At 50.4% G+C, this 7,147-nt stretch overlaps 1 long non-coding RNA gene across 1 annotated transcript in view; it reads right to left on the bottom strand.

Annotated features, from left to right (window-relative positions):
* Nucleotides 1-4,889, bottom strand: part of LOC121100582 — a 6,114-nt gene extending 1,225 nt beyond the window's left edge. The window contains exon 1 of the long non-coding RNA XR_005832334.1: nt 4,394-4,889. This is a non-coding gene — a long non-coding RNA (uncharacterized LOC121100582). The remainder of the gene's footprint in view (nt 1-4,393) is intronic.
* Nucleotides 4,890-7,147: the final 2,258 nt, after the last annotated feature.

The raw sequence follows: 7,147 nt of genomic DNA, 5'->3' as shown, positions 1-7,147 counted from the left end.
CCCCCCCCCCCCCCCCCCCGCGCGCTCTCCGCCTCGAGCTCTTGCCTTGTTCCTCTCCTGCTGACATCTTCCTTGATGGGGGCAAGATGCCTGGTGTCTCTGGGCCAATGGGCTCCCTCTCTCTACCCCTCCGACTGCCCCACACACCCCTGCCTGCTTCATCTTCAGAATATACCACCTGGCACCCTCATCACTTTCTCCCCGGCTCAAAGGTATTCCGTGGCTCCCACCTGACTTCAGGACAAAAATTTAACTTGTTAGCGTGATGTTTATAGCCCTCCCAAATGGGCCTCATGTGTCTTCCCCTGCTCCCCAACTCCTCTCTTGCTATCCCCAACACACTGCTATTGTTCTTCCTTCCAGCGTTTTCCAGATTCTCCTGCAGGGAGGTGCTCGCACTTCCTTTCCGTGATTCTCTTTAGGCAAAAGTTCTGTCCTCCAAGGAGGCCTCTGTCACTGTGAGCCCAGCCCTGTATCCCAGCACCATGACTGGGGTCTCACTTCCCATTTTCCTCCCCCATTCTTCCTCACGGGGCACCTAGCTCCCTCTGGACGAGAGCCTATGTCTCCCGGGTCCCAGCATCTGCTGCACCAACACAGCCGTGCAGCCTTCCGGCCAGGCTGCTGGGGGCGAGGGGAGCAGGGGACTCAAAGACACAGAACACAGGTCATGCACACAGACAGGAAGGACAAGCCATGCCCTTTCCGCCTGTAAGCAGGCATGAAAATGGAACGACTTTTTTTTTTTAAGTCTCAAGAAACATTCATTTTATTATTAATACTGTCTGTACTAAAGGGGAGTCCTCACTGGGACTGGGCTAAAGTGATCAAAATTAGCCCTGCAAATAGTGCTAATTTAAGGGTGCCTTGTCTTACCCCGAGGTCACAGACTCAGCAAATGTTCTGGCCGGGCTATGAAGAGGCACCGTGCAAGCCATTGGAATCACAGCTGCTGTCCTCCAGGATGGGGAAGAGAGGCAGACAAATAAATGAGCGTGTTTACCCCCAGAGTCGAAGCATAAGGAGCAGAAGCACAGGGCACTGTGCCTGTCCTCAGGGGGGACACCTAGCCCAGTCAGGAGAGGTCCAGGGAAATGGCATGGGGAACGTGGGTGATCTGATCGAGGACCAGCTGATGCACTGGTGTTAGTGGGAGGAAGGGGAGGAGGCGAGGAGCGAGGCCGGAGCTGTAGGAGCTGCAAGTAGCAGGACCTGGAGGCCAGAGAGAGGGTGGGTGTTGGCAACAGAAACGACGGGAAAGGCGAGGTGGGGCGGTGGCTAAAACGTGCGGGAGAAAGCAGATGGGGTTGCCAGGGGCCAGACGTCGAAGGCCTTCCTGCCCTGTTGAGGGCTTTGGACTCTGTCCAGCGGGCTTTAGGGCAGGCGGCCTCTGAAATAGAGCGAAATGTAGTGTGGGTAACGCTGGAGGTCAGATTCTGGATCCTTCTCACCAGGGTTGGCTGTTTTGTTTAATACCCTTTCTTTCTTTTTTTTTTTTTTAAAGATTTTATTTATTTATTTGACAGAGAGAGACAGCCAGTGAGAGAGGGAACACAAGCAGGGGGAGTGGGAGAGGAAGAAGCAGGCTCATAGCGGAGGAGCCTGATGTGGGGCTCAATCCCAGAACGCCAGGATCACGCCCTGAGCCAAAGGCAGACGCTTAACGACTGTGCCACCCAGGCGCCCCTGTTTAATACTCTTTCTGAACGATTTCTGTGAAGTCTGTAATCTTTGTCATGTTTCGCCACTGAACCCCCTGCTCATTTGGCTCCGGGGTCCGTTACTGAATGGGCAGAGACTTCCTTAAATTCCTGTGACCCATACATGTCCCCATCGTGTGCCCGTGGTGGGGCACATCTTTGATACTCAGCCGGAGAGCGGCCAATCGTGCCTTCTTAGCTCTCACTTCGTGCTTGTGCCAAGCCTCAGGGCAGCCGGGGGTGAGAGCTCGGGGCCTTCTCGGGTCCTCTCTGAGCAGACACATGGCCCTGCACACGCACGGGGCCGTCCAGATGCCCAGCAACATGGCAAAGCTTTTAAAGCCCGGATGGAGAAGCATTCCTCAGCTTTTCCTTCTAAGCTTTCTGGTTAGCTGCTTGTGTGCCCGAACTGTTAGTCCGTGCCTCCAGCAGCCACAGAGCACCCAGCCACAAAGTAAAACAATCGCCTCTAATGGGGGGGGATAGACACCCCTGGAGAACAGGCTTTTTGCATGGAGTGAGTTCAAGTCAGGTCAAATAAAGATGGTCTTGCAAGTGGGGTCTTCCAGGGAACTACCAGGGTGGCCGAATCATGGCAGGTCCCTGGGAATGAGGCTTTTAGGGAGCCCCCGCCCTACTTTCATCCGCCTGATGGCTGCCAGGCTGCCAGCTTTGCTATGTTTGGTTTTCAAGGCAACAGCAGAGCTGGAGACAGAGTGGAACAGGGCAAGTTAAAGTACCACAGACCTCACAGTTCTTACCAAGACTTAAGTCACTTACACTGAAGAAAAGCTTCCCGGATTACTGCAAGCCTTTGGTTAATTCCCGAGTTCTGCCAAAATTGAGTTTGACAACTTATTGTCAGTTTTGCTCCTTTTTTGGAGGAGAAAAATTTTGGAAGTCCATTTTACCGATCAGTTTTCTGCTTTGGAAGATGACTCTGGCCCTAGTGTGTAGAAGATGTTGGGGTTTGGGTGCGACTGGAGTCAGGGAGGGGGGTGGGGGTTCCCGGTCAACGGGTAACGTGACGACAGTGGAAGGTGGGAAGACACCCAGGACGGCTCGTATGTATCGAAGGACTATGTTTTGCCAGGTTCTGTGCTCAGTACTTTACATAGTTTTTGTACATCATCATATCTGTTTTAAAGATGATAAAAGTACATTTAGAGAAGTTCAGTACCTTGTCCAAGGGCACACAGCTACAAGGAGGGTAGAGCAGTTTTTGAACTTTCATTCATCTGACTTTAAAATCCATGCTCATAATCACTACCCTGTATTTCTGGAAGTAGGCTCAATTACTACAGTTAAAAAAAAATTCTTCACTTAACAAATATTTATTGATGACCAGCTATGTGCAAAAGAGAGGGAAAAAATCCCTGTTTTCATGGAGCTTACATTCTAGTTGGGGGAGTCAGACAATAAACAAGATACATAAGCAAACTGTATCTTATGTTATGACAATAAATGTTGAAATAAGGCAGAGGAAGGAGAGAGAGAGAAGTGACCTTGCTAGAAAGTAATATTTGAGTAAGGATCTGAGGCTGAGGGAAGCATGTGCATATTTATTTATTTATTTATTTATTTATTTATTTATTTATTTGAAAGAGACCAGGTTGGGGGCATGCCGGGGCAGGGCAGAGGGAAAGGGAGAGAGCGTCCCAAGCAGACCCTGTGCTGAGCATGGAGCCCGATGGGGGACTCAGTCTCATGACCCTGAGATCACGATCTGACCCAAAACAAGAGTCGGGCACTCAACCAACTGAGCCACCCAGGTGTCCCAGCATGTGCATACCTAAGTGAAGAGCATCTGGACAGAACGGATAGCAGGTGCAAAGACCCTGAGGCAGGAAGGTGTCTGGCTTGCATGAGAAACAGCAAGGGGCCAGTGGGTGGGTGGAGCTAAGTGAACTAGGAGGGGGAGCATATGGAGACAAGGTCGGAGAGGTAATGGGGATGCAGACTGACTTTGAGGAGTGACATCCCTGAAAGGATTCCCCTGGCTTATGTGCTGAGAATAGAGAGACAAGGCCAGCCACTGGGAGGCCGGGGAGTAAGCTCTGCAGGAATTTAGGAGAGGCCGTGGCAGCTTGAAGCGAGGGGGAGGCATTGGAGGAGGTGAGGAGGGGTCAGCTTCTCTTGAAGGTTAAGCTTACAGGATTTGCTGATGGTCTGGCGGTGGGAGTGAGGAAAGAGAGCTGTCAAGGACGACTCCATGTTTGGGAGCTGCAGCCACCGGGGACGATGACATGTCCCTTGCTGAGATGCGGAAAGGTGGTAGGAAGAGGTTTGGGGAACTCAAGCAGGTGCTGTGTCTGCGGAGGCTTAGTTGAGTGACCTATTCAATACCCTCGTGGAGCTTTCTAGTAGGCAGTTTTAGGAACCAGTCTGTTGTTCAGGGAGAGCATCGGGCCTGGGTGAGCAAGGCAGTGTAGAGAAGAGGCCACAAAATGCCCATTAATAGCTCCATGGTGAAAGGGAGGTGGACAGAGGCCAGATGCACTCAGAAAGCACAGCCCTTTGTATCTCTCCAAACTTGTCGCCTACCTCGTCTGCCCGAGCCGAAGCACCCCTCCCTCAGCAGTGTTCACATTGGTGACCTTGATTTATAAAAAGCAATAAATGAATGAAGCAGCAAGCACGGGACCCCGCTCAGTGCCCACCGCGAGACAGCTCTGCGCTCTGGGTGCACTCACCGAAGTTCACGAGACGCCGAGAAGGCAGGAGGTCTGACATTAATTTTGAAGAAGATTTCCACCAAAAAAACCCTGTTAAACTTGACACAAATAAATGTGTGAGGTTTAAACAGGCGAGCCTCAGGTTTGGTAAGATGAATTCAGGTGGAGCGGCCCTTGCCCAGGGACGCAGGGCAAATGAGACTCCACGACACGTTTGGTCAGGATGGAGAGAGCTGGAATGTGCGGGAGGAACCAGGACCGACTCCTTCCAGTCCTCCCAACCCAGAGCCAAGGGCCATGCGCCACTCCTTGCTCTCCCCAGGCCGAAAGCGCACATGGGTTGCTAGATAGAGTTCACCCTCCCCACTTGTATTAAGCTTCCCTTTCTAGGGAGCTTGCAGGTCTGCCCAGGAAAACACACTTCATGTCAGCATTTCCAATGTAAATGAAAGCTCTTTGCTCCTCCCGCACTTCCTGGGGACCGGCCCCCCACTCTCCCTCCTCTTCCTCACGGGAGCCACCTTCCCATCCTTCTCATCCGGTTGCCACATACGCTTGGCTCATGCACCCCGTCTCTTCTCCGCCGCGTCTCGTTGCTGCAATCTGTGGTTACAGTTTTTAAAGACTTAATAAACAGATGTGTTTTTCTATCCCCGAGGAAGGAAATGAAGATTGTCACTTGGCGTTGTTTCCTGCCATCATGTTTTTGTTGCCGTTGTAGAAATGGGGCAGAAAATTACCGCTGCTCCTTTATTGCTCAACTGCCCGCACCACTTCCAGTCCTTGGGAGGAAGGTCAATTGTTTCTGCAAATTTTATTCAGACATTTGGGTTATTATTCGCTGAAATCATCCGCATTCTTTCCTCTGAAAAGAGGAAGTTCTGGAATTGGGGGGGGGTGGTGGACAAAGCCCACCCACTTTTCCCACCTCAGTGAAAAATCAGCCTCCACGGTAGCCTTCCATCCCCCGGCTCACTGTGTCACGGGTGCTGAGGACAGCGACGAGGCGCTCACACCCCTCTGTCGGGCAACTTCCAGCTGCTTTCCAAAGTGATTTCTTGACCATTCCTGAGCTTTAAGTATCAAACACAGTGCTTACACCAACCATGTGAGGAAGCTTTTTAAGTCCCGTTTTATTGAAGAGGCCACTGAGGCCAAAGGATTTAAATTTCTGGCTTCCGGCCGCCCACACACCCAGCCCGTGAGCGTTCTTCACCACAGCGCCCGCTGCCCCTCGGGAGATCAGCTCCCAGGAAGAATTTCATATTCTTCGAGTTTGTGCATTTTGTACAGAAACCACAATTGGAATCAAAATATCTCCTTGCTTCATTTTTGCCAAAGTATTTTAACGCGCTGGGGGGCAACGTTGAAGAATACGGGACGCATGCATGTGGCCAACGACACCGAGAGAAACAGGTTTACGCAGCGTGGCTAGACTCACCACTTCTTCTAAGCAGCTTATGTTGCAAACTGGGGACCCCGATGGACAGCAGACATTTTGTACCACTTGAAAGATTTCGATTGCGCAACAACCAAGCAATTATAAAATCTGGGTGACAGTAGCAGGACAAATGAACTCCAGGAGCCGTCTCAGGTGAAAGAAAGACATTCACACCCGCCACTGACCATTTCAATTAAATCTGGATTGTTCTCAGGCTGCTGGTGGATACTTATTCTAGGAGACAGGAAGTTGGTCAAAAATGGTTTTTTGTTTTTGTTTTTTTTAAGATTCTACTTTTAAGTGATCTCCACACTCAACGCAGGGCTCAAATTCACAAGCCTGGGATCGAGAGTCACACTCCACCCACCAAGTCAGCCAGGCGCCCCAGGCTGACAATGTTTTAAAGTCACTGGCAGACACTAGAGACACATGCTTGCTAAGGTTATAGATTGAATGATTAGGGATGGGTTTTGACACGGTTCTTGACTTAGCTGCCAGCTTACTTAGTGAGATTGGACAAGTCACTGACAGCCTCGGTCCTGGGAGGGCTTAGGACATGGGTCTCCAGAGCCAGGTGTACGAGAGGAGGGGGGTAAGCAGAAGGCTGGGCAGGGCTCATTTGGGACCAGGGAGGGGAGTCGCGTTTCCTAATACAGTCTTTGCGGCTCAGGAAGGACTCCACCGTGAGGTAGCCTAGAAATAGTGAGGCTAGGAGTCTGAGAACTCACAGAACTCTAAGGAGGGAAGGATCTGATTTGGGTGGGAGAGATTTCAGTAAGAGGGTCGTTGTAATAGTCTGCTGCGGGTACCCCAATAAAGTTCTACAGACTGGGGGTCTTAAATAACAGAGATTTATTTCCTCATGTTTCTGAAGGCTACGAAGTCCAAAATCAGGATGTCAGCAGGGTTGGGTTCCTCAGAGGTCTCTCTCCTGTGTCTTCACATGGTCATCCCTCTGGGTCATTTCCTCTTCTTATAAGGACACCAGTCATACTGGATGAGAACCCATCCATACGACCTTATTTTATCTTAATTGCCTCTTTCAAGGCCCTATCTCCAAATCCAGTTACATTCTGAGGTCCTAGGCTTTAGGACTTCAACACGGGAATTTTGGGGGCACAATTCAGCCCAACAAATGATATTAGTGTGGTTTCCAGACCCCCGTAATATCACATGTACTTCACCAGAAAAAACACTCGAGCATGAATACCAAATAAACCTACTTGAATCTTTATAAATCATATTCTGCCAGACTAATAGCTTTGCAGCTTATAAAGCACACCCAAACATAGAAATTGTAAAGGACAAACAAGACATAAGTAGACGTTCCA

This window comes from Ursus maritimus, unplaced genomic scaffold (assembly GCF_017311325.1).
Source record: "Ursus maritimus isolate PB19 unplaced genomic scaffold, ASM1731132v1 scaffold_10, whole genome shotgun sequence".
Lineage (NCBI taxonomy): Eukaryota > Metazoa > Chordata > Mammalia > Carnivora > Ursidae > Ursus > Ursus maritimus.
The sequence above is the reverse complement of the archived record's forward strand: the minus strand, read 5'-3'. Positions and strand labels throughout refer to the sequence as shown.